This window comes from Eufriesea mexicana, unplaced genomic scaffold (genome assembly GCF_001483705.2).
Source record: "Eufriesea mexicana isolate 0111107269 unplaced genomic scaffold, ASM148370v2 scaffold320, whole genome shotgun sequence".
Taxonomy (NCBI): domain Eukaryota; kingdom Metazoa; phylum Arthropoda; class Insecta; order Hymenoptera; family Apidae; genus Eufriesea; species Eufriesea mexicana.
This window is the reverse complement of record NW_016908532.1, coordinates 604543-632490: the sequence shown is the minus strand read 5'-3', so window position 1 is coordinate 632490 and position 27948 is coordinate 604543. Positions and strand designations below refer to the sequence as shown.

The window sequence follows — 27948 nt, the reverse complement described above, 5'->3', positions numbered from 1 at the left end:
GTTCAGCAGTTGAAACATTTCTACTTTTGTGCCCCCTAGTCAATTACGTCATATAATTATACATATATGTATATTCACTGGGTCAGAGGATTAAGAGTTAATTTCAGTCGCCTCGTGCCTGTCATATTTTCCGCGTTCCAGTGCTCGATAAATACCGCGTGATTTCTACCACGTTGCCCTCGGCAATTGGTTTTAATAGTAATTGATTAGAAGGGTCGATATCGGGCAGATAAATCAAAAGATAAAAACGAGCGTGAAACGTGAGCCGTAATACGAAAGCTGGTCGCGTTGACGCTGAAATTGGTCTATCCGGGAGCACGATTTACTTTATCGCGAAATCCCTGGTCGCGGAATAGCGCGTAACTATTTTCGAGCTGGTGATCGATGGCACGAAAGTGGTCGTGATTTCTCGTCACGTTTCGAACTTCTCGGCGCGCTCGCGGGAACATTTTTAAGACGAGCCCTAACTCACGTTCAAACTTCACGCGGTTCTCTCTCACTCTCCCCCCGCCCCTTTCTCTCTCCCTTTCTCTCTCTCGGCTGAACGTAATACTGTCGTTCGAATTGTTCGAATCAGCCCATCGCGATTACCATTGCGACCGTGCGCGAACTCGCCGCGTCGTATATCGTAGCGCGAAACTTCTCGACAGAGAAAATCTTCTCCGTGAAGATGATGTTTTGGAACTTTATCCTGTTGCTGGTGGAATTTATTTGTAACGCGACCAGAATTCCTCGTAGTGGTTGCACTGTCTACTTTAAAATAAATTGTTACGTACTAAAGGCGTTGAATCTGAGGAACAATTGTATTCATTTTATCGAAGGAGAGCGAATTATTGATAGTCAATTAACTATCTTATTATTGATTAATAATTGTCGATAAATTTATTCAGTCGAAAATCGTGAGAAGTAGGGTTCGATTATGTTCTATATTCTATACTCGTTCTCATGGAGAAGCAAACTGTAACTAACCTCTCGATCCACTCAACGTTGTGGATAGTGTAACGTTACTCGAGAAACTGACGAATAACTGTTCACGCGACAACGTGGTGGCGCTGCCATCGCCGATCGCTGCGAGGCTTTCACTTTCAATTCCGATACGTTTCAGTGTGGTCCCTTGCTTCTGTCGACGAGATTCTCAAGGGAGAGCGATCATATAGATTCTCTTAGTTCGAAGTAATACAAATTGTGCCGAAGTTTGACGTGGTATCGTGAACCGAGTCAGAATAACAATTTTTGTGTAACTAGAAACATTTGTTCGTGTGGGGAATACGTAAGCGACGAAACAGTATTAAATAATATTCTAGAACAACAACGTCGCGGTAAAATTTATAAAATTGTAACAAAAATTGGGGAAATAGAAATATTCCAAAGCTCGACCGGACATGGAAGCAAGAAATAACAATACTGTTCAAAATTGACCCACTTTCGCCGGCAGACTGTTAAAATCTCGTGTCCCATAGAATTGTAAAATAATAAAATACGAAATTCCGTGTCGTAAATCTGGTATATCAAGTATCCCTTAACAATACCGATAAAAAGTAGTTGCTTTCGCATCTCCGATACCAATAGAATCCAACGGAAAAATAAAAAGGAAAAAAAAAGGCAAAAGAGAAAAAATTCAGGATGATTGATATATCGACGAATTTCTGTTGGAGCTTAGAACGGACAAAGCAGAACGTGGAGAACAAATACCCTTCGTCCAGCGTAATTATTGAATAGGAACGGGGCATAAAAAAGCAAGATGTAACAGGGACGCGAACAAGTGACGTAACTAGAACGAAGGTTCGGCAGGGCATAGAAAACGGTAATCAATTTCACAGTGTATCAAGCAGCTGGGCGCAGAAAACGCGGTTGCGGCTGTGGTACGAGTGGATCGAACGCGGAGCCTGGAAACGGCCGGTAATTACGCGTCGTAACTACATCTCCGCGAAGATTTAACAATCACTCTCTCTGGAACGAAGGTTGACCGATGGTGCTTCAGCGTTCGATAATTACGGGAATTAAGACGCAATCGATTAACGAGACGTAATTTTCGAGGGAGAATGCACGCTCCCGTAATACTTCTCCCTGGGATAGTGTCGTCTGACGTGTAAAGCCAGAGGCAGGCTTTGAACGCCAATAAATCGATCAGGTCCCATTCGGGGACTCGTTATCGCATTTCCTCATAACGAGAGGACTTAAGGGCCGTGCTACCGAGCCTTCACGCTCTTTTGAAAACACCTTTACGCCGTGCAGATTATGTGTTTACGAATCGACTCTGCCGGTAATCAAAGAATTTTAATCGCTATCTTAACGTCACGCTTCTCGCTCTGTAGAGGGCGCGGATTGGAACTCGTTAATCCTGCGTTTTGACGCGCTTCGATTGAGCTAGGGAAAAATAAAATTGGAGTTTCGAGGTGAAACCGAATCTGTTTGGAATGCTCCTGAATGCACGATTTTATTAATTTAGGTAATGTTATATAGCATAGAACATACTGTTTAATATATCGCATATCGTAAAATATCATATTTTTGGAATTGAAATTGTATAATATTAGATTTTGAAAAATTTGGGGGTATAAATATTTTTAGGGATTCTAAAATTTTTCTATCGGAGATAGTTAAGTTTTACATAGGTATATTATTAATTATAGGTTAGCTATCTTAAAATCGAACACCTCAAATTTGGGTACAGCTTAAAGAACATAAAAATTAGAATATATAACTTTTTTCTGTTAAAATATGATAAAAGTTACTGAATATGCGAAATGAATGCAAAATAAAAGCTATAATTTTCAGAATTTTTTAATGACGGAATAAATGTCTGTCCGAGTTCCATTTTATTTTTCTCCTATAAAAATATATCCTATTTGCATAAACAGTCTCTATCTATTCATAACTTATAAATATACAATTACAAAAAGCGGCATATCTCACTGACAGAAATAAAATATCGATCACATATATTTCACATTGTATTATTCTCTACTTCGAAATTTTTAACGTCACCGGATATACACCCCCGCCCCTGTTTTCAACAAATTATATATTCATCCAAAAAGAAAGAACATAAATAAAATCTGTAAAACAACAACTAAATTTTTGGAACCTTCGTGTAACGAAACAAAAATCTCTATATTCGGGCTCACCATAAAATATACAATTACAAAAAAAGACGTAAAATACTGACCACATATTTCACACTGTATAGTAGTAAACAATGCATACACATATTTTAACATCTCTAACGAGTATTCATGCTGAAATATACACTTACACAAAATATGGAGAAAACCTATAATTTCTGTCCAGTTCGCATTTTACCCATTTCTCGCGAAAGGTATATTTACACAAACATCCACTATGCAGATATAATCAGTGTCTAAATATAGCATCAAAAACGCGGTGTTCGCGTAAGAGTGACGCGGTTTCGAACTTTCGATACAATTACGCTTCCATGGAAACCCATTAGCCGGACGCGCGTGGCAAAAAGAGAACGCGGCAGGTATTTCTCGTTTAATTACCCAAAGGTGCTCTTTATAGTCATTTAATTTAAAGTTTCAAACACTTTAGCAAAGGACATGATTAAAGCGACGGTGAGTTTTGCTGGTAATGCGTTCGTTTGCTCTTTTGCGATCGACCTCGAAAATCACTTGCGAATTGCTGTTCGAGAGCGAGCTCCTTGTTCGTGGAAAAAATTACCTAGGCCTGTCGGTTCTCGCGCAGCCGAAGTGAAAGGGTCCTTGGGCGATACGGGCAGGGTGGGGGACTCGGGAGTGCTGCCACCTCGCGGAACTTCCGTCCAGATCAGATCCGCCAGTCAAGCGACGTCGATGCTTCCTTGAATAAGCGAGACGCTTTGATCCCCGTTTTCCATCGAACTAAGTCGACGAAGTTCACAGGGGAAACTGCTTTACCTCGCGTATCCTTTTTTTTCATTTATTTTTATTTATCGGAGGGCTGTTTGTACCAGACTCTCAAACGTTTCGTCTTTTATACAGGCCTGCTAACCCTTTGCGGTCAAAATCGTATTCGACGTTCTCTTCCAACTGGTTCGCGGGCAGGAGCGTACTTCTAGATATTATTCCAGGTTCGACTGTACTTTTACCTTCTCCCAATCGGCAGTATACTTATATATATATTTTTCTATAACACAATTTTAAAATTAATAAGTCTGAAATGTAGTTTCCTTTCACGATTAATTTTACAAAATAATTTTAAACGTCTACGATAATACTTACATCGACATATTTCTGTCAAATTAAATTTTTAGATATCGAGATTGGGGTAAATCTTTCTGGGAATACTGGATGTCTGAAAAGGTGAGTCTAAGGAAAAGCACAGCTATTCTATCATTCGGTTTGACAACGATACTCGATTCGCGTAAATATTAATTTCCGCGAGTGAGCAGGGCTGCTCATCTGTATGGAACGATGCAGCCTTTCTCTCTTGTTCCTTTTACGTTCGCGATACCCTTCTGAAACTTCGGACGGTTTAATTGCTCCGTGTGTGATTAGCATATCGACCGTGCATTGAAAGTTTCATTTAATATTCGCGACGGAAATCGCGCGTTGCATCTTAAGCAACGGGTCAATTTTTAATCCGGGAATATCTCCTTTTCAGGCGCTGCTCTGCTGTTCAGATATTCAATGGCGGACGCCCGAAGCTTGATTAATTCTCGCGATGGCCAGGGCCGGCGTGGCGGTGCAATTAACGGGCGCAGTTAGAATTTACATTAGATTACAATTGAATTCGATTTTGTTCGCGTTAAATAACCACGGGGCATTGGGCAGTTGGATTACACGATTTAACCGAAACACGTATATAAATATTCGCGCGGAGATAACGGGTGAAAAGTGCCGTTCAACGACAACTTCGATTTTACGCGATAATAAAGGAGATTATGGAAATGCCGGGCATAATAGTCAAATTTATCGGACCTCAAAACGTGGTAATTCGCCTGTACCGTTCTACAAATCCCGATTAACTTAATTACCGGGCATAAATTATCGGCTGCAACGTTTAATAGCAATCGGAATTTCATATTTCTCGAAAAAATATCGCGAATAATCCTATTGCTGGGCTAATTGCGAAACGAGGAGGATGATTAAGTCGCGAGAGGAAGGATGAGCGATATTCGAGGAATCGATCGCGATCTTTCGACCTGGCTCTCGTGCTTGGCTACTGGGTAACGATCGCGGTATCATTTCGAGCTCTGTCGGCTAATTAATTACTAATAATTTCCATCTGCTTGAAAGAGACATCGGCTGTAAGTTATCACTGTGGTAATGGTTGACAAAGATTTCAATACTGTAAGAGTAAGCGAGCTCCGGTTACCGATAAAGCGACGTGAGTGTTTAATGAACAAGAATGCGAGTCAAGATTGGCCAGATTTTCGTTAATGGGTGATTAAGCATAACGACGTGGACTGGTTTATCTGATCGAGGTTATTTTTATATAAAATCCGACATTTTTAATATAGGATTTAGGGTTACATCAGGTAGGGTTACACAACCTTGCATTCAGTGTGAGAGCCGGTCTGCATAATATTCGAATAATATTTAAAGATACTTTCAGTATCACAGCTTTCGACTATTAATTTCATCATAAACGTCACTGATCTTGGGTATAATCTTCGAATCTTCCTTTATCCTTGTATTTAATTTCTCCGAACAGTAAAAGTCTAGTTTATCCAGTTTCTCTTACGCAATCTGCACGTGGATCTCCTGATCAGATCCGGAGACCTCGATCTTGCACATCAAAGACATGTCTTATGTAAGCAGCTCACGTAAATGACTGTTGGGGATCGAAATGCCAGACAAGGAGCGTTTATCGAACGATTCAATGACAATATTTGTAATTCATTAAAGATTCAGGTTAAACTATGGACTAGGTAATCAGACGAATCGGGTGCAGGGTTAGTCGTGCGGTTAATTATTCGAATTGCCTAAATACCTGGATGTATTTCACAGAAATGTAGCACTGGTCGAGGTCAGGCCGGCTGCAGGAGCGTACTGTTTCACCGGAGATAATTAATGGAGACTTCAGACTAATAGCAGAGTAACACGACCGCATGACGGGGTTACAATGTAAATGGCCATTACTGGCTTTCGACTAAGAAATTAGAGCAACTCGTGTCGCGAACAGCCACGTTTAAAAAGATTTCAATTTTCCGACAGAAATTCCAAGAAATTCCGACGCCGAGGCGCTATTTGGATACTCTTCGGATCTGGTCGCCATCTTGATTAAAGCGCGCAGTCACGTGACATCGCCTCCTACGTTTCCAATAAACGACAGTGGAATCGTGATTAACTTTTATCGTTGATCTTATTATTATAAACCGTAGTTATACAACGATGGTGTCAGGCGTGCGACCAAATAGCAATTTTTGGGCCTAGGGGACCTTTGCTATTGGACAGCCGTCGAGGAGTCGTGCGCCAGGTTTGGGCATAAAAGGACCTTCTGTTTTCTGAGAAGCTCAGTCGCAAATCCAGAACAGTACAGAGAGCATTAGTCATTGTAATCCATAAGGACATGTCTATCCTTTCTTTGTATTTTCCTAAGTTTGTGTACATATTTCGCTAATAATAACATATATAATTTACATATTAGTAGCTACAGTACTTCTTACTGTTAGTCCATGCTCATTATAATAAACGCTGTGATTTCTTTAAAGGAATTGCAACGGTTATTATAGAGACGAATGTAAGTTATTAGGACGTGAGCTTAGGTCGATGACCTAAGCGAGGAAAAAAGCTCGGGTCGACGAACCATGTTCTAGGTATCACGGAAGGTAAGCGCATGTGTGCCAGTGCGTGTACCAGGATTTCGGTCAGGTGGACCAATTAAGGGCAATCTCTCCCATCGTTGGCCATTGTTGGAAGCTATGAGTGAACATCGGTGGAGTTAGGTAGAGAAGCAAAAAGCAACAGCGAAGGAACGGCTTCATGTTGGTTGAAAATTTCGGCTCTCGCGCAGACGTAACCCTCGAATGTAACGTTCTCTCTGGAATAGGTTGAAGTTCAGTTTCAAGTTCCGTGCATGCTGGTAGACGAGACGAAGTGGAATTCTAATTCGCCGACTTACAGCATTCTAACTAGACAGCGAATGTTTTTGCAAATGTGCACATTTATAAGAAATAAGGGAAATGAGGTATTACATAGAAAGTAAGAACATTAGGAGGTTCATTCTTATCTCAAAAGTTAGGTGAGAGTATCTCTAGTTTATCAATGTCCATTATTATAATTATTTGTGCTTCTGAATAAATACAATTGGTCATCAACGTTTGGAAATAAGTACTCTGGGTGGCTTATTTTCAAACTTCAATGGCCAATTATAATTATTCAGAAACGCAAATAATTATAATTATGCACATTGATGAACTCGAGATTCTCTCGCCTAACTTTTAATACAATGAAGAATCTTCTAACTTTCTTACTTTTTACGTAATACTTCATTTTAGTAAAATATTGTGCGTTCTGAAGAAATTCATAATTTTTGGAAGCTCGAGGTGTTGGAGCAATTTGGATTACGGATTCGTTTTCAGGGAAGTAAACTGTATAAGAATTAGTATTACGAAGTAATATTGCCAATTAATATTACAGATTAAAATGTCGAATAGTGTTACGGTTCCGAAAGCAACGCGTCGGTCATTTTATGACATGGTCGCCATTTTATGGCACACGCTGGAGGCGCGCGCATCTCCAATAGCATTACCATTTTAGATAGTCTATGCCAGAGAGGAAAGCTGCGACGAAGAAGCATCGGTGGATTTCTGGAACGTTTTAAGCAGCGATGTCCCCGGGTTATGTTCCTTGGTACATGGAAAGAAGCTTATCCCGCAGATGCATATCCCGGTAGGCGGCACACCTCGCGTACTTAACATATAAAATGGTACCTGTTTTCTAACTTCGACGCGATAACACCTGAATTATTGTCGCTGGCGTGAAAGAGAGGTTTGATTGCAGAAACTTCGACAAGAATAATTTTGACTGCATATTTTTGAGCTTCGTCTAAATGTGCGCTGAAATATGTATATAATATTTTATTTACACGATATATGTATACAATTCAATTATTTTTGCGTGAACATTTTTTTATTACGATTCAAACTACAGTATTTTAAAGAAAAAGAAAGAGATATCGAATATTAATTGAAAATGTCAGTAATTGTAGATACAAGTTACTTGTTCCTCTGTAATACAGCTTGAAATTTGTACCGGGTGTCCCATATGACATTTACCAGAATTTTTTAAGTACTTCTAATAATTTGTTAGAGAATAATTTTAAACACAAATTAATAAGGTTACTGCCTGGTACAAATTGCATTAAAGAAAAATTTGCATAATCATCTGCTACCTAATCGTCAGTCGTGAAGAAATTTCGTGGGATATTATCGCGAACGTGGAGCTATATTTGAACACCTCTGAACAAGTGTGTATAGGTATACGTAGGTGCGCGAGGAATAAGATCATCCATCTAACTACAGGTCACGCGAATAGCTCTGGCTCGCTTACACGTGAAATTAATTTTAATTGTTCGTTAATTAGTTCCTAGTCGCTCAACGCGTTGCATTGGCAAAGTAATTGGATCACGAGAAACCGGAACATCGGTTCACTGTACCTCTACTTTGATATTTCCCCAACTAAAATAGCTAGATAGCAAAAGTGACGCAGAGGTGCGTCGCCGGAGCTCGATGCACTTCAAAGTGGACAAAATATAAATGTTATTGCACTCGAAATAGATAATTACCTGTGGAGAAATAATGCTCGTAGTTTTTCAACTGCAAAATTAATAAAACAATTCAATGACGTATATTCTTTGTAGATACGGACCATGGTGGCGCTAGTGAGTTAAATGAGAAACCGTCTTGAAACGAATGAACGTTCTTATATTTTAATTAATGGTGTTTTCGACAAGTACTATACATTTTCGTGATCCACGAATGGCGTACATTTGCAATAATACATTGCAAATACTGCACATATCGTTGAATTATTTTCTAATTCTACCTATAGAATTTTGAGACCTTACATCGTTATTGCTTCAAATATATCAGTTCAATACATCGATATTAATTATATCAAATACAGCTATACCTATTTGCTCGCTACCCGTGGTAAGTACAAGGAATCTGAGATCAGTCACTTAACAGTTTCCACTGCAAAGTTTACCCATATCAACAAATTGCAGAGATCACACGAAATCGTTCCTCAGAATTTCTCTGACCAGATCCAGCTAAGACATCTAAAATCTCATTAAGTTCCTACACCACTATCCACCCACATATGTATACACACACACACAAACGCATTGATAGGCAGAAAGGTAGGACTGAAATGGGAAGCACGGTGGAAAGCTAGAAAATGGCGTTTTTCGGCGGGCACTGTGGAATTTGGGATGGCTAGGGAGCGTAAGGTTAAAAGTTGAGAGGGTGTATCGTCGTAGTGGATTAAATGATCCGAGTCCTCTTTGGTATCGGGAGCTTCTCGACAGAAGTTTCCTGGCCGTTCAATTCGGGCCAATCTCGACGGACGGCTACGAGTCAAAGGGAAGTTGGACGGATCGGAGTCGAAATTAAGTTCCGACCCGATTGACGTACGGGCCACGGTGCTCGACTTTATCGACGAACCAATTATATTCCTCCTTATGCTCGTCCCCTCGCGATTTTTTTCCCTCGTGAATGTCGTGGCCCACGGATTTCGAGAATAATTCCGCTCTCGTGGCTGAAGCCCGATTCCCCGTGACCGGGTTGCTCGCCGGCATTGATTTTGGATAATGTCCAATCTGTTTGTTATTTATGGGGAACGAGGTAACTCCACTCTTCCCTTTCGCTCCCGTGCTTTCGCCATTTCGGCCCAATGTGCCAGCCGAATTTTCCGTCTTTTTCTTCCCGCCTACCCCCACCCCGCCCCTCGAGGCCCGACGAGCAGCGCCCGCCACGTACGCCGCGCTGGGGAATCAATTTTCGGGAACAACCAAACGTCCGCCCTTTTCAGTTCCACCGCGTGGCGGCGCTGCCGTAGATACGTCTGCACGTCGCATAGTTTATCAAACCGATGAATCAGTCGATCACGGACCAAAGTAATTAACTCGGAATTTTTTCAATTTCTTTTACATTTTTGGGTTCTCTTTAGCGTCCGCTGTCGGGTCCGAGTTCGATCGCTTATGTGGCCAGATGACCTCCTGGAATTCGGAATGAATGTCGGCAACGATCAGTGTCGAGTTTTGTCTGACGGTTTATCTCGAGATCAGGAGACGCTAAAGCGGGGAAGCGCACGGACGTTAAAGCGGCGCTCCTGTGCTCAGTCGGTTAGAGAACAGACTACGTAGTCCGTGCTGTGTTTCGTCCGAGTTTTCTATGCGACGAATTAATCAAACGACGATTATGTCACGGTGCACGGGTTAGAAATAGTTAGGAACATAGACATAGATTTCAAGTTGATGTTTTGATTAAGACTGGCTTTATTTAGTGGACTTGGTTATTAATAATAGGACTTCGACTGGCGGAAGAGGTGCTATTACAGGATACCACGTCACTCTTAGCTTGGTATCGTTTGCTAAAGGTTTTCCTTTGGAAAACGTTAGCAATTAACAGGTCTCCCTACGCATCTGGACCCGGACATGCGACAGTACTATACGTATTAAAGATACGTATTAAAGAAATATGAAAGAAATATGCTGACATACATACACATGTCATGGAAATTGCAGTGCGAATGCAGTTATGGTTTATAAAAAATGTAAAAGTTATAAAATTTATTATTAAAATAAAATGAATATTGTTAATAACAAATTGTTGACGACGTGTATTTATAACCAAAGTGGAAAAGTAAATAAATTATTGTCTGTTACATGAATTTATATCGTACTTGTGTAAAAATGTAGCTACAATTTGCAAAAAGTTTATAAATTAACACACTGTTTGTTAATAACAAATTAATATTGTTATTAACAAATTATTCGCAACGTATATTTATAGTAGAAGTGAAAAAGTTAATAAATTATTGATCATGAAAGCAGAAAATTAATAATTAATAAAATCGTCAAAGTTCGAAAATTTCCGATCAGGGGTGGGGAGCTTAACCGATCGTAGGCTATATAAGGGGCGACGCGTCGTAGCAGAACTCATTTGTCGGTCCGACTTCGGAAGTGTAACATCTAAATTTTCATAGTGCGCGAGGGGTGGGGGACCGAAGTGAGGTTGGGGATGGCTACCCCACCCTCACCCCACCCCATTAAACAATTTACTAATCATTTTTTTTTTGTTTTTAGCTATTAATTTTTCTTTTTTTCAGATTTTAAACATTATTTATTTTTTCAGGCTTTAATTATTTTTTTTTATTTTAGATGTTATTTTTCGTCTATATTCATTCATATTTGACATTTCGAATATTTCGTATAATATTCGAATGTCTCATCGTTAGATTGTTTATATCTCATCGCTGGGTTGTTCATGTCTCATCGTTGGGTTCTTAATAATTTTTTTATTTTATCAGATTTTAATTTTTTCTCTTTCCAGGGTTTAATTATTTTTCTCTTTCCAGATTTTATTTTTCCATTTCTATATATTTTTGCTTGAAAATTCGAATATTTTGTATAATATTCGAATGTTTCGTCGTTGGTTTCTTTCTGTCTCATCGGTGGGTTGCTCCTTCCACTTGGTTAACCTTCATGGTTTCTATTCGTTCGTTTTCTGTCCTCGTACTAATCCGTTTCCTTTCAGGTTTATATTAACCATAAAGTATTCTGTTTTAGCTTTTAGGTTTCTCAAGATTCTAAAGTTTCTTCAAGACTTCATTTGGTACGCATCAATGGACGCGGGATGCGTACGTTTAGACCTAAGTAGACCTAAGTAATTATAAGATAGACGCCTAGGCTAAGTCTCATGTGCGCGCTATCTCTACAAAGGTAAGCTACCTAACTTGGAGCGAATATTATATTTTTCCTCCCGTTTTCCCTCTCGTTACCAAATAGAACATAATTGTTCTCGCGATAATCGCGATCGTTCTTAGGTACTGACTAGCCTGCGCGACGTACTCCCGTGTACTCGACAACTTCACGTCTCATAAGTCATCCTCACGACTCGTCTCCGACACTCATTTCCAGCCACTGTCAATCTCGTCATGCATCGGGTTCCAGGGTAGCCCTTGGGTCACTGTTTCTTCTGGACTTGATGCGGGGGTCCAGCTGCCCCGGTCGTGTATGCGACTGGGGTTCGGGTACGCAGTTGGACGGACATAGTGTCTACGGTTAGACCACAGGGATGATTAAGTTCTAACCCGTGTGGCTGGGATGCGAAGTGTCTGTCTGGCTTGCAATGCCCCGCCGGACCCTCGTATCGACTCTGGGGTTTCGGTGGTTCGGGGACTATCCTTGGTCCACGTGTAAGTCTTGACGAGAATGACAGTGGCTGGACTTTGAGCTAGGCCCGATCGTGAGGATGCCGAGGCATGAAGTTGTCTTGTACACCGGAGTACATCTCGTCGGCTAGTCGGCCTTTCGAATAATCGCGAACTCGTTCGGGCGCGCCGCGATTTTCTAATTGCTCGCGTGTTTGATACTTCATTCCCTATTTTTATGGGAACTTGAAAATATCTTAGTGTTGCGACAGTAAAGTTTTAGTATATCGAATCAAAGCTCCCTTTATAAGATACGAAATAAAATAATGTGTCAGTAGAGTCAGTGTAATTTAATTCGCTCCAAGTTAGATTAGGCTATCTTTGATACGGATAGCGCCAGTAGGATGCGCCACTAGGGCGCATGTCGGGTCTCGATGCGTAGCCACCTCCCCGTGGTGAGACCTGGTAATTGGTATCGTTTCCCAAAACATATTTTTTGTGAAACGATACCAAGCTAAGAGCTACGCATAAGGTTAAAGATATGTCTCAGCTCTTGTAAATTTTCAATGTTCTGTTTTAACCTTGAAAATAAAGACTAGGCAATATCTTTTGAAGTAATGTATAAATTATAAAGAATTAAGATGAATTAAGGTAAATATAGGAAGTATGGTGTAATGTTCTGTTTTAACCTTGAAAATAAAGACTAGGCAATATCTTTTGAAGTAATGTATAAATTAAAAAGAATTAAGATGAATTAAGGTAAGTATAGGAAGTATGGTGAGTAAGGTAAGTAAGGTAAGTAAGGTAAGTAAAGTAATTGAAATCTCTTGGAGTGAGTAGATTATGTATATAGAGTAATATTCATGTAGAGTGAAAACCTCCTATCATGTTATGTTATCCTGATACAAAATCACGAAATCGGTCAGAAATTTTCCCTCGGAGCGGCAAAAGTATTGACCAAGAATTCTTGGAAATGACGTCATTTCTTGGAACTGTTTTGGACAATTCTTTTACCGCCTCGAAGAAAAGATTCGGGCCAATTTTACGATTTTGTATTAGGATAACATAACATGTAAGGAGGTCACTCGCCGTGCCACTTCCAAGAAATGACGTAATTTCCAAGAATTCTCCGGGCAATACCCTTGCCGTCTTGACGAAAAATTTTCGAACGATTTCACGATTTTGTATCAGGCGAACATAACATGTAAGGAGGTCGCTCGCCGTGCCACTTCCAAGAAATGACGTAATTTCCAAGAATTCTCTCGGCAATACCCTTGCCGTCTTGACGAAAGATTTTCGAACGATTTCACGATTTTGTATCAGGCGAACATAACATGTAAGGAGGTCGACAGCCGAGACAGTTCCAAGAAATTACGTCATTTCCAAGAATTCTCCGGGAAATATTTTTACCGCCTCGACGAAAAATTTTCGAACGATTTCACGATTTTGTGTCAGGCGAACATAACATGTAAGGAGGTCGCCCGCCGAGACAGTTCCAAGAAATTACGTCATTTCCAAGAATTCTCGGTTAATACTTTTGCAGCCTACATGGACAATACTTTTACCGCCTTTGGTCAACATCTTTGCCGTTTTGGTCAATACTTTTGCTGCGTCGGTGGACAACATTTTTGCCGTCTTTGGTCAATACTTTTGCCACCTTTGGTCAATACTTTTGCCACCTTTGGTCAATATTTTTGCCGTCTTTGGTCAATACTTTTGCCACCTTTGGCCAATACTTTTGCCGCCTTTGGACCATACCTTCGCCGCCTTGGTGGACAATACTTTTGCGGCCTCGGCGAGAATTTTTCGACTGATTTGGCGATTTTGTATTAGGAAAGCATAACATGTAAGGAGGTCTATCGTCGAGACAGTTCCTAGAAGTGACGTCATTTCCAAGAATTCTTCGGACATTACTTTTGCAGCCTCGCCGAAAAATTTCTACTAATTTTGCGATTTTGTATCAGGAGAACATAAGATTCAAGGAGGTCTTTCTCCGATCAGTTCCAGGAAATGACGTCGTTTCCAAGAATTCTCCGGGCATTACTTTTCTTGTCTTGCAGTACAAATTAATTATTTTACTTACCTTACTTACCTTAGTTACTAACTTTTTGGCCTTACTTGCGATCCTTTTCTTAGTTGCATAAATTCTCTTCATTTAAATATCATTTAAACCGATATTGCTCTCTCTCTATTTTCAGAGTTCAAAGGGAGCATTGAAAATTTACAAGAGATAGGAAATATCTTAAACTTTGTGCGTAGCTCTTAGCTTGGTATCGTTTCCCAAAAGTAACTTTTGGGAAACGATACCAATTACCAGGTCTCACCACGTGGAGGTGGCTACGCATGGAGACCCGACATGCGTCCTAGTGGCGCATCCTACTGGCGCTATCCGTATCAAAGATAGCCTAATCTGACTCGGAGCGAAAGAAGTTAAAGTGAATCTACTGACACTTTACTAAATATCGTGTCTTACAAAAGGGTTCGCGATTATTCGAAAGACCGACTAGCCTAGGCGATGTACTCCCGTGTACAGAGATAACTTCATACCTCGGCACCCTCCCGATCGGGCCTAGCTCAATTCCAGTCACTGTCGCACTCGCCAAGACTTACACGTGGACCAAGGATAGTCCCTGAACCAATGAAACTTCTAGTGTCAACGCGAGGGCCCTGCTGGGCGGTTGCCGGCCAAGACAGACACTTCGCATCCCAGCCACACGGGGTAGAACTTAATCATCCCTGTGGTCTAACCGTAGATGGTACTAGTCCGTCAGCCAGCATGTGCCCGAGCCCAAGTCGCGTACGACTTAGGCAGCGGACCGCCCGGTCGAGGTCAGAAGACGCACTGATTCGAGGGGGTCACCCTGGAACCCGATGCATGACGAGATTGACAGTGACTGGAAATGAGTGTCGGAGACGAGTCGTGAGGATGACTTACGAAGCATGTACTTATCGAGTACACGAGAGCACGTCGCGTAGGCTAGTCGGTACTTACGAAAGATCGCGATTATCGCGAGAACAATTATGTTCTATTTGGTAAACGAGAGGGTAAGAGAATTGATATATTCCGCTCCAAGTTGGGCGGCTTACCTTTGAACGGATAGCACGCACATGAAACTTAATCTATGTATCTATCTTATCCTCCTTATAACTAGTTAGATCTAAACGCACGCATCCCGCGTCGTTCAACGATGTCTTAAAAAACCTGAAATGCTAAAAAGGAACAGATTAGTATTAAATTAGTAAAACATAATAAAAGTGAAACAAATATAAACTACAATAGTCAACCAAATGGAACAAACAATCCAACGATGAAAAATGAAAAACCTAACGATTACATATGAAGAACCCAACGATGAGACATAAACAACCCAACGATGAGATATGAATAGACCAACGATGGGACATTCGAATATTATACGAAATATTCGAATAGTCAAATAAAAATAAATAGAAACCACAAAAAATCTGAAATATAAAAAATTATTAAAATCTGGAAAAAAATAAAATAATTAGCACCTAAAAACAAAAAGAAATTATTAATACCTGCAAAAAGAAGGTTAGTAAATGGGGTAGGGTGGCTAGCCCCAACCTCACTTTCGAACTCCCACCCCTCACGCACGAAAAATTTAGATGTTACACTTCCGAAGTCGGACCGACAAATGAGTTACGCTACCTCGCGTCGCCCCTTATATAGTCTACGATCGGCCGCGCTCCCCACTCCAATCGGAAATTTTTGAATTTCACCGATTGCATTAATTTTTATTTCTCCGTATTAATAACCAATAATTTATTAATTTTTTCATTTTTATTATAAGTTTACATTCTGGACAATTTGTTATTAACAATATCAATTCGTTATTAGCGATAAATATAATAATTTACGAACTTTATTTATATTTTTAGTATATTAATTTCGTTAGTGCATTGATATTAAGTATTTTTGTGATTTAAGCAATAACCTTATTAACAATATGAATTTATAATTAATGATAAATTCTTAAATTTATACATTTTTTATAAACAATAATTGTATATTTGTATTTCTGTAGGATAAATTTCTGTTATACACTGTAATCTATTATAATTTGTTATAAACAGTATATATACTAAGAAATGGCGTGTCTCAGTATCAAAAATTGGTTTTACTCTGGAATATATCCGAACGGAGTGATTTTCATGAACTTTTGACGCTCCGTAGGAACAGCCTTTTTTTGTTCCTACCAATATACTGTACCAGCCAAATTCTACAGTTTGCTCCGAGGCAACCTTTTTGTTTGCCAGTCAGTATTGCGAGATTAAAGATACAACGCCCTTGCCGCGTAAAACCTACTACTCTGAATGTTGAATATTAATTGAAGCAATAAACAAAAAGTTAACTATTAAAAAATGTCGTGAATTAATCAAAACGCAAGCCGAATTGCTCTCGTAAATAAAGGGAACCGCGAAATTACTTATTCCCATACTTTCGATTCCAGACAAGAATCGCTATTACCAACTTTCGAAATCCTTATCACTAGAAATATCTAACTTAAATAGTAATTAAATGAAATTTCTAAAGAAAAAAATTCCGTATAGTCATCTCTGAGGCATAATACAATCAACCAATGACTGCACTGGCAGAAGAAGTCACGTGACTAACCTAACCCGCTATAAACAATGATGTCCAGACTCGTTTGATAGGTTATGGGTCTTCTAGAGACCATTCACTTCAGGCCAGTATTTGCAATACTATTCTAATCGATCCCTCCAAGTATGACCCTAGTCTATCTCGGCTTCTAGTTCTGTTCTGTGTAATAAATTATTCTTATCGACAGGAATTTCAAAATTCATTTCAAAAATTCAAAGAGTACTTCAGTGACTTGTTACATCTCCTGACGACGAAGTTTGGCCAAGAGAGAAACCACGGCACCGTCAAGAATTTTAGACTCTACCAGTTGCAGAAGTAGCTTCACGTTCTGCAAAAATTCCATCGTCTAATTCATGTAAATCACAAGGTAGCGATTTCAGCAAGTGAAACGGATTGCTGCTATTTTCAACTTTCGACCGACATTCTGTTTGCAGATGTAAATGCTGACACACATACTTAGCAAGTATTATCTTTATCTTCCTGCTCCAGCCATGTTTGCATGGGACTTTGCCAGTGTTTGTCAGGAGATCCACGTTTCTTTGGACAAAAAATTGAATCATTTGTTTCGACCAATCTAACTTTCAGGGTTAAATAGGAGATCCGTGTTGTCTATGTTATCCATGTTCAAGATTCAACAATAACTTCGCATTGGTAGCGAAACTGTTCGGTATATTGATCTACAAATATACTGAAAGTAATATTTCCCGTACCCAAGTCACAGTTGAAAAGATTCGAGATGAGAAAGAACTACAAGTAACGACGAGCAAATTGTCTTTTATGCATTTCCGTGACATTCACTACGTTTATGGGTAAGTATTTACATATATATATATATATATATATATTTGTTCTATAATGTAAAAAATTTTCCTAAAATGCGATATTCCTGTAACAAAATCATGTATTTCCCATGAACAAAGCAAAGAATTCTATATCTAGAAATTTATGAATAAATAAAAAATAAAAAGTATGTATGTCTTAGATCACTTTCCTAATGTGTTCTGTAAGTAATAACTTCATGCAAAAAAGCAAGTCCAAAATAGAAAATAAATTTTTTCATAGGAGGCTTTGTTTTTAAGAAAATTAACTTTAAATGTTTGTTGGGTATATGTATACTTAACTTTATCTCACTATAAACTTTCTATGCAGGAAGTACAGCTATTATTTATCATTGCTATCGGTATCTTCTTATTTAAATATTTCTGTCACTTTATTATATATTCTATGCACCATTACCTTTTATAACAGTAAATAAATTAAACATATTTCTCATTTTATATTTACTTTTACTACTAAATAATTCTACTTTATTAGCTTTCGATATTACCATACTTTTGCAAGGTAAAATAATTATTTTAATATATATTAATAATAGCTTATATATTATTATATCAGATTAATGTTCTGTTGGCTTCCAAACATTTTAAATAAGCCTCTCACAAAATTCCTGCGATTAGACACGTATTATTACTTGACTACTATCGACCTAATACTGTTCATTATGAAACATCTCGTGAACAATATTTACGGAAACGATCAAATATTTGTTGCTTGTCTAGCATCTTAGGATGATCGAAGATGAAGTAAGCAGCGTAGTCGACTGCTTAAAGATTCTTTCATGCCTGCCTTTACGTAATGACGGAGATAAAACTTGCTCGAAGTTGAGAAATTTTGCGAGCGTATTCGAGCGTTTTCACCAGGAAATGAAAGCTCGTAATCTCGAGGAGAAGTTCTAAACCGCGAAACGTTAAACAAGAAAGGCCCAGCTGTTCGCGTTCGTGCCAGGGGCTTTAAAAATCGATGCCGTTTTATTATAAAATTATGGCCGATTAATTAAAGCTCTAACATATTTGTTGGAGTTAAATCGATTCCGAGAATTTTCAAGAGATGAAACTACGCAAATCCATGACGTACAACTTCTTCGGCGTGGTCTTGCACGTAATATAATGCACCTGTGTTCACGACATTGCGCTATCTGTACCATGTACGCGTATTAACGCGGCGACCGTGGATGTTGCGCGAGTATAGATGGGAACGCTAGAGGCGGCAACGGTGGCGCCACCATTGTTGCAGGAAAGGCGTCTGCGAAGCTCTAGATTAATGCACACAGCCTCACAAGGCTGTGAGTAGCTATGAAAGACGATACTGCACGTCGCGGGACTCGAAGATACTTTCGAAGATTAATATTTTCATTAGTATCCACTTTTTTCCTTTCAGAGTTTCGTTTCTACGCCTCTGTGTTTAACATTCAACCATCAACCTAGAATGGGTAACTAAATGTATTATAGTGATACAATGGAGATAAATAGATAATTATGTTCCTACCTGGATAAACGTCAATGTCAATTTTATCGGAAGCAGATCTATGGTCCCGTAAACTGCAAAAGTTTATTTTAACCTCTTGGGTAATTCCAGTGTTAAATATTGGCTTATCCATAGCTAAATGATTTTCAACTTCCTTCGTCTCACGACACGTGTAAACTGTAAACAGATAAATAAAATATATTAGTACATTAAATATATCTCTACATATCTTATAATTCAACATCCGCCATTTTTCCTTTCCTTTATTTGACAATTGAAAGTAGAAGAAAATATTTCGGTTAAATAGTTGCGTGCCATAAATTCTGGTTCAAAATGACGAAGTATGTCACGCGAGTTTAAAAACAGGGAGTGAAAAATTCTCGATAGAAAAATGGCGTATGGTTATGAAAAATGGGGGAAATGCAGCATCGATTAATTAACGACAAATAGCTAAGTATTTCCGCGTAATATATGTACAACAGAGCATTACTTATGGAATGACTCGTTAGAACTAAACCCACGGTGGCCTAGGCGCATATCGCTGACATACTGCGCTTAATCATTCGCTAATATCCAGCGCGACCGCGCGCCACCACTGGAATATAAAAGGTGAAGTGGCTCTTGGGTTCCTGCTGCCGCGCCACGTCGCTCCGCTAGCTGGAACTTGCGACTGGAAACGTGGAAGCCTGCACGGACCAGGGACGGGAAAATCAAGATATTTGCGTGCGAGTAATTTTCGAGTAAGCTGCAAAAATGGCAAGAATGCAAACGTGGAGGTAAAATGAAACGCTGTAAAAAGAAACGTAAAAGTAAAATCAATACGAACGTGGAAAAATACAAAAGCAAAATAAATTATAAAATACAGAGGACTGACTATCTTACCAATTTTTTTAATTAAAATGTTACACGCGAAAATTCGTGTAATTTGCATTTTGTACCACGAGGTTATCTCCGTCTACCGACGCATGTATATTATTAAAAAAATTATCAAATTCGTTTCTTTTTCTTTTTTTAGGTTATGCGAAACAATTGGTGGAGATGTATAGTTTGCGAAAGCAAATGATAACACGTTAACAATGGCCAAAACACAAAAGACATATCGTTAAAATGTTAATCACGACTATAAATTCTTCGTTGCTGTTATCGTACTTCATATACCTGGCGTGGATGGTTTTTCACCGGCGAAAATATCTAGGAAGATAAGACTGGGGACGAAGTTCGGGTCGTAAATCAGAAAACGGGGCGGTCAGTCGAGCCGCTGAGCTTCATCTCGTGTATGGACGTGATTTATACGGTCACCATGTACGTATAGTCGAAACTGCAGCTCCAGCAGCCTTCTTCGTCAACTTGGAGACTTTCCTTCCTTTTGTTAACTAACGTCTTCAAAAAGAAATATCGTATCAGATTAAAGACACTCGAGGCATGATTACACTCGTTAAAACTAATATTACACGTTACGCTGTATGTAAGTAATACCTTCATCGACCGATAATAGCATCAAATTTTGTAAAATTCCTATTCGCTTATTACCTATTCAAATTCACTTACTTCAGCGATATCTGGTTTGCGTTGTTAATTGGAAATCGTACAATCCGTTCGAAACCTAACCTATATTCAGCACTTGAATTCCCTCGTATTTCACAGCATTTATAAAACGTTGGTTGAGTATATGAACATGAACTGTAGCAATAAGTTGTGTAATCGCACTGCGTATGTGAAAACAGTGGACCGGAAACGAGAAAGAAAAAGAATTGATGACACGTGAAAGTAATAAACACCGTATTGACGAATCAAAGTCCACTCAACGAACGACAAGTTGTCACTGACCAGTGGGAAGTCAGTAGGGCGCGTTGGACTGAAACTGTGTTAGGAAGTATGGAGAAATCTTCGTGATCACGTACCAAGCAGTTATTAGAGTGAAAATACGACATTCGATATTTCGAGTAATACAATAGAGAGGCACTGATCAAGCATTCCGTGTTTCCACTAATTTCGCAAACTTATGCTTGCGTGCTTCATGAGATGGTTTTGTGATAAGTGCTATTGTAGAACAAATTTGTAATAGGCTAACCTCTCATGATAAACACATTGTGATGAATATGCATTGTCCACTTTCTAATTTCTTACAATCTTTAAATAATTTTTTTAAACGTGACAAAGATGTTTTTACGATGGACGAGGGAAATAAAGAATTATCGGTGTCGTATTTAACGGTACTTCAATTATGTAAAGGTTGCCAACAAACACAGTGAAACGAAACAACGTCGATGAGCTCCCTTCGTGACACTCGGCGTTAATAGAATTCGTCGGATTATACATTGGCGGGCACTTAAACGTAAGTGCTTAAGTAAATTACTTCACGGGACCATCAGCTCCTGTCGCCTTGAAATATCGTTCGGATGTTATTAATCCATAGGACTAATGCTGAAACTTCTGATATACTTACGACATTGTAAACATTGCTCATTATTCTATTTGGTGGCTCTCTTTAAAACTTTAATGAAATCTCCCTCCTATGGATAAAAACGGACACGTTTATCGTTTATTTCCTTCCATAATAATATACTCTATTAGTATACTCTATAAATATTTTCATACTAGAGGTATTTGGTTGGAGAAGAATACTTTTATTTAGGGATAATATATATATAAAAAATAATGGAATAAATTATTTTAGTTAAGCTAGATAATTAGAAGCTCGCACTTACATCTCCATCGTGGAATTCTCTCCTGTATCAAAATTGTAAAATGATTACGCGTGATTAGTATTCTAGAATTATAGAACAATGCTCCGTTTAATGTTCGAATTGTACACAATGGCCAGTAATTTTCATGCTCAGTAGTCATTAATTCGTAACGGAGATTCCGAATCCAGTGTTACTCATTGTGTTAAAGTTACAAATGCTATAATAGAATTTCATTGCGGAACAATGTTCGATACTTCCGGCAAGTATCGCAGAATTGCTGGACATACATATGTACCTATATATAGTTAGCCATTCAGCAGTTGAACGTGCACCATGTTTCCTAAGCGGATACATGGATAACAATAATCATCCGCAATAAATGAAACCACACTGATTACCTTTCTCTAGACCAATTCCAAATAACACAAATTGTGCGACAACGTTCTTTTTAATTTCACTTTATTCCAAAATCTACACTACGTTGTCGTAAAATTTAGCTAAATTTATTCGCCGTATACAAGCATGCAATTTTAACGGGACAGATAACGATCATTCTTACACTCGCGCATATAACGTTTCTTTAAATATCCAGAAAGGAAAGGAAACAATGTACTGCACTAAAAAAAGTTTCACGTTTTATATTTTATAATAGCCCTCGTATTTCCTTAACCTATGCAAATGCGCGTGCATGCAATTTCTGGTAACAGCGGTACGTTAAAAGACAGTCAGTAATGTAGCTTTGGCGTGCTTTGTTGCACCTTGGAAAGCGCAATCGCGATAGGGAGAAAGCCGCCGGTCGCAAATACGTCCGCGCTCGCAGCGACATCTTCACTCGACGGAAAAAGGTTAGAGAAAGACGAAGAGCCGCGGAGCGGAGTGGTGGGGGAAGCAAGGGAGTGCTCGCCGCGAGCGATCGTCTTGCTCGGTTAATTCGTATGCACGTAAAGGCGAATTTATTCGACGCGCGACAAATTTCGCGTGACGGATGAAACGAAGGTAAAACGGAGAAGCGTGAAGCCCGTGGCGACGGAGACGACAGTGAAAGACGGATGGGAATGGAGGTAGAGAACTAGTTAAATAGAACGAAAAATAGAAACCCGTAAACACTAGCGAGCCAATGAAAACTGATATCGAACGTGCGTGGTGGGGGAAGATCGGATCGTGGCGCGTGCGGTGAGTTGAATGGGAAGTATTGGCGAAGACAAACGCGGCTATGCATTCGTTTGTATGACGCAGAGAGGAGAGTCAGGAAAAAGAAACGATCGACAAAAAAAAGCGTACAGAGAGATAGGGGAGGAGTGTAGGGTGACGAAGTCTGTCGCAATATCCTGTAACGAAAGCCAATAAATAAAGGACGGCTTTGCCGCGGAATTAAAACACATACATCACGATTCTGGCTGGTAGGCGTCTCCTTGTTTCCGGATCTCGTCAGCTCTCGCTCTGACCGCTTTGTTCAACCGATGCTTCTCTGTTTCCGCACGGTGTAGTTCGGGACTGCGGTCGAGCCGAAGCTCGAATTAATCTTGGTCTGGCACTGATTGCGAAATAATTTCGCGATCGAACCATCCGCCTCGACGACTCCCGATCGTTACCAATGACGCAAGACGCGAACGTTCGCGAACATCGTTCGGATATATGTCTTTAAACAGCCGATACTTGCCCGTGGAATCTTACTGCAGGTAAATCTCTTGATTTACGAAGGCAATTCGTTTCACGGGCCCCGATCGTTTTCGCGTTTCACGCTACATCGTGTTCTCGGGTTATCTTATACAGAGGATTTTGTGTTTTGATAATGAATTCGCGTCTACTTGGTTAGCTGCTTCATCGTACACCTGCTATACACGAGCGAGGCTTTTTCCCTCAATTTTGAAGATAATGGAAAATACGGAATATTTTATCCGAAGTAATTTCGGTATGTTAATAGCGACGACGATAGCGGTTGCAATTTATAAATTATTTAAAAGGAAAATATAATTTATGAATGTTCGAAGGTTTTATACATTCTCTATGTAGCTCCAGCAGCGTGCAAATGTTGTGTTTTATAGATATTGCGTAACAGAGAGATACAAGACGCTAGAAATTTATTCATGAAATGCAAGGTACACTATTGAATACTTGAATATTTCGCGTTCCAATTAAATACTTATTCGATAGTTTAGCAGGTGCGCATAGTATTCTGAACCGTAGATTCGGAAGTTTCGAGAGGAAATTTATTCGAGATACATCGATAATTTGCATATATTCATGCTCTAGACAAACTTTTGCGAATCAAGAAGTACGTATATACGTTTCCTGATCAACGAGTCCTGTATTGTTTAAAATCTTCCAAAACCACAACGTAACATTCGAATAAATTTTCACCCAAGCCGAAAATTTGAACTGGCCTGGGGTTAGGTACGAATTCGTTTGGAGTTAAAGCAAACTGAATCAGTACACGTATGTTTCTAAGCGTTAGTTGTATCTAGATCAGATATGAGTTAGGTTTACCTAGATCCACACAAGCATCCTACACGTTAGGGTCTAGGTGACATATGGGTTAGGTCTATCTAGGTTTACCTACACATTCTCCATGTTCCAGACGGTTCGTGTGTTTCCATGATCCGGGTTACAGATCGGTCGAGTGCGGCCGAGCTGTGGGTTAACCCTATCTTATATTTTCCATTTCTTCTGTCCTGTTCGTCGATCAATAACCCTCAGCGTGTTCCAAGCTATATAGGTAAGCAAACAATTAATTTTATTCTCAAGAGTTTGCTCATCTTCGAAGAAGTTTTTAATTATACCTTCTCTGTTACACCTTCCAGAATGATAAATCGCAATTTTCTGTTTGCCATCGAGCTGATGAAACCTGAATCGATTTTGTTTTTTAAAAATTCTTAATGGACAGATGCATTACTCGATACGTGGAATCGCTGAAGGATTTTTATTTGCAAGCAGCGAGCCAAAGGTATTTTCTAAACTGCTCCAAGTGTGACGCCCCAGGGATTGCATCCTCTGAATCGTCTTCAGCCCAAGACGCCATTAGCACCGAATCAGCCTGCGAGTTTCTCGCACCCTCCGTGCAGAGGTTTGAAAAAAAGAACGAATCGATGTTATTTGTCCCGATTTCTTTCGTGGCTTTTTCGAAACCTCGTTTAGCACATTTCTTATTCGTGATTTGCAGAAAGTTCAGAATCACCTTCGTTTCGTGTTCCGATGTTGTCATCGAAAGAAGGAAATTTCTTGTCCTCGATTCTAGGTAGAATAAGACAGGACGTGGAGTATTTGGTGGGTTTCCTGTCGCGTTTCGTTGGTGCTGTTCCATGTTGTTTGATTCAGTCACGTTTTCCCGCAATGTTCTTAAAGTGAGATTGCTGGGAATCAGAGGGTAATTGGTATAGAACCACTTGCTCGGCTGTTGTAACAGGAAGCAGCTACTTGTAGCGATTGAGAAATTCGCCTAGAAATAGTACAGTCAGTATCGTAAAAAGAAAACGAAGAATCAAACGTGTATCGAAATGTCACTTACTTGCAATCTGACAAAGATTTATATACCAATTCCAACTTGTTATATAATGATATCATGTAAGAATACCATTCTGGATATATCAGCCACAAGCACAGTCGTGTTCCACAAAACCCAAAAACTTAAAGATAAGTCAGCCAAACATTCTTTCCTCTCAGAAAATGCTTTAGTCAAAACATTGGTGTAATGAAGAAAACTGTTATTGACATTCTGCAGTAATAATTTTCAAATTAGTGATGGAGCGTTCTCAGCCAATAATGTAACATATCTATATTATTTACTAGGACTACTGACTTTCAACGTGTTCCTAAACTTAGTATCCGCGAATAATAATAATTAAAGTAGTATGATAAAAATAGATAACTACACTGTAACATTTACAACTCGATAAAATCAATATAAACCTTACCAAGTGCAGCTTATGTATGTCATCAGCAACTGCCAGAAGAAAATACTCAAAAGCAGTCATCGGGGTGAATTTTGTCACTGTCAATCGAGCAATAATTCAATGTCCATTGCAAAAAGGAACTTCACGCTCGATCGACGTATACACGAATTTCCGCCAAGGATGATCCCAAAGGAAGCGACCGAAGTTGCCAATTGCGTCTGCTGTTCATCGGTGGAAGTTAGGCCGGAGGATTGAGCGAATGAAACGCAGGAACCGTGGGTAGACATTTCCGCAGCTATCAAAGGCGCGATGGGGAAGAGGGTGGTGCAGTAGGTAGAACAGGAAGGTGGAGGAGATGTAAATGGTGCGCTTCATTAACGTGAGTTACCGTCACATCCATTATTCGCGGTAACCGAGCTGACAAGCGCGATTCCAGCTTGTCCAGGGTATTACCGCGCCGCGTTCCTTCCTGGACAGCCAAATTGGAGCGAGCTGATGCCGTCGTTCCAGAAAACGTTCCCCGCGACAGCGTACCGCGTAATCGCGCGAGTCTGCCTTTAATAAGAGGTGAAACGTTCCTTTTCCCATCGCGAAGGATCGGTCGACTTGCTCGACCGGGCTTTGTGCGATTAAGATACTTTCGTTAATTTCACGCTCACCCTCGTTCGTCCGAATGGACGTGTCGTCTTGGTTTGCAAAGCAACGCGGCACCCGTCTTCCAGCGACGTGACGTTCCTAACGAAGCGACGAGTTCGTGCACCTTTTACGAAAATAACGCTGAAACCGACGTTTGTCGCGTTCGCGCAGCCTAAGTGGATGCTTCTTTTTTAATGAAGTAACGAGATTTTGTTGGAATATGGGACAGGACGTATACACGCGCAGAATTTCCCTTGCCCCACGCTGCCTTTGAGATGGCTGCTGTTCTCGTCTTAAATAACACGGTACTCGGAATACCAATAATATCATAGTGCAAATTATTTGATACTTCAACTTTGTGCGATCCTTCGTAACCACAATTTTGATTATTCGCAACGGGGAAAATCAATTGGTCCATGGTTCCTTCCTCGACCTAAAATTTAAAAATACGGATAAATGAGCGTGTAATAAATATTATAGAAAATTTAAATTAAAAAGGAATAGTACGTTGGTAAAAAAGGATACCTTGATTTTGCTACCGATTTTAGATTACGTGTACTGTTCTTCGTAGAGCGCTGAGGCATGGAGCATGCGCGTGATTCTGACTGTTAGGCCTCGCATAGGACCCTCGGATTGACTGGGCGGCGGCAGGGTGGACAAGGGCCAATTGGGAGGGCACTGTGGCCGAAGTTGTCTTGTACACGGGAGTGCATCTCGTAGGCTAGTCAGTCTTTCGAAAATCGCGCACTCGTTCGGGTGTGTCGCGATTTTTAATTTGCTCGCGTCTTTTATATGTCATTCCCTATTTTTATTAAAATATCTTAGCATTGCGACAGTAGAGCTTCAGTACACCGAATCGAAATCCCCTTTGTAAGATACGATATTTAATAAAAGTGTTAGTAGAATCACTTAATTCGCTCCATGTTAGATTAGGGTATTTTTGATACAGATAGCGCCAGTAGGATGCGCCACTAGGGCGCATGTCGGGTCTCGATGCGTAGCCACCTTCACGTGGTGAGACCTGGTAATTGGTACCATTTTCCCAAGAAAAATGTTTGGCAAAGGATACCAAGCTAAGAGCTACGCAACAAAGTTAAAATATTAGTTAGAAACTAGTTATAAGTTAGTTATACGTTAATTATAAATTAGTTATTAGTTAATTATAGGTTTTATACATAAATCAGTAGTAACCTTACAATATTTCCAATCTATTGTAAATTTTCAAAGTTCCTTTCGAACTTTGCTAATTTTGCGTAATTTAATACATATTTTGATATTCACAGGTACATTAGATATTTCTTCGTTATATTTCTGCGAATAGAGGATTGAAGGAGGATTATTGAAAATGCTAACAATGTAATTCAATGTAACAGTTAAATCCTGAAAATGAGCTTCTCATGTACAAAATTATTATTAAGCTCACTTAGACATACGATATAGAGTTTTGAGGAACAGCAGCTAATAATAATATGGGGAATAAAATA

At 39.6% G+C, this 27948-nt stretch overlaps 1 long non-coding RNA gene across 1 annotated transcript; it reads right to left on the bottom strand.

The window, feature by feature from the left end:
• Nucleotides 1-19954: 19954 nt before the first annotated feature.
• On the bottom strand, nt 19955-21106 carry LOC108545169 (uncharacterized). Its single transcript, XR_001890068.1, has 3 exons — nt 20800-21106; nt 20410-20631; nt 19955-19996 (listed from the first exon to the last, which is right to left on the bottom strand). It is a non-coding gene; the product is annotated as an uncharacterized LOC108545169 (long non-coding RNA).
• Nucleotides 21107-27948: the final 6842 nt, after the last annotated feature.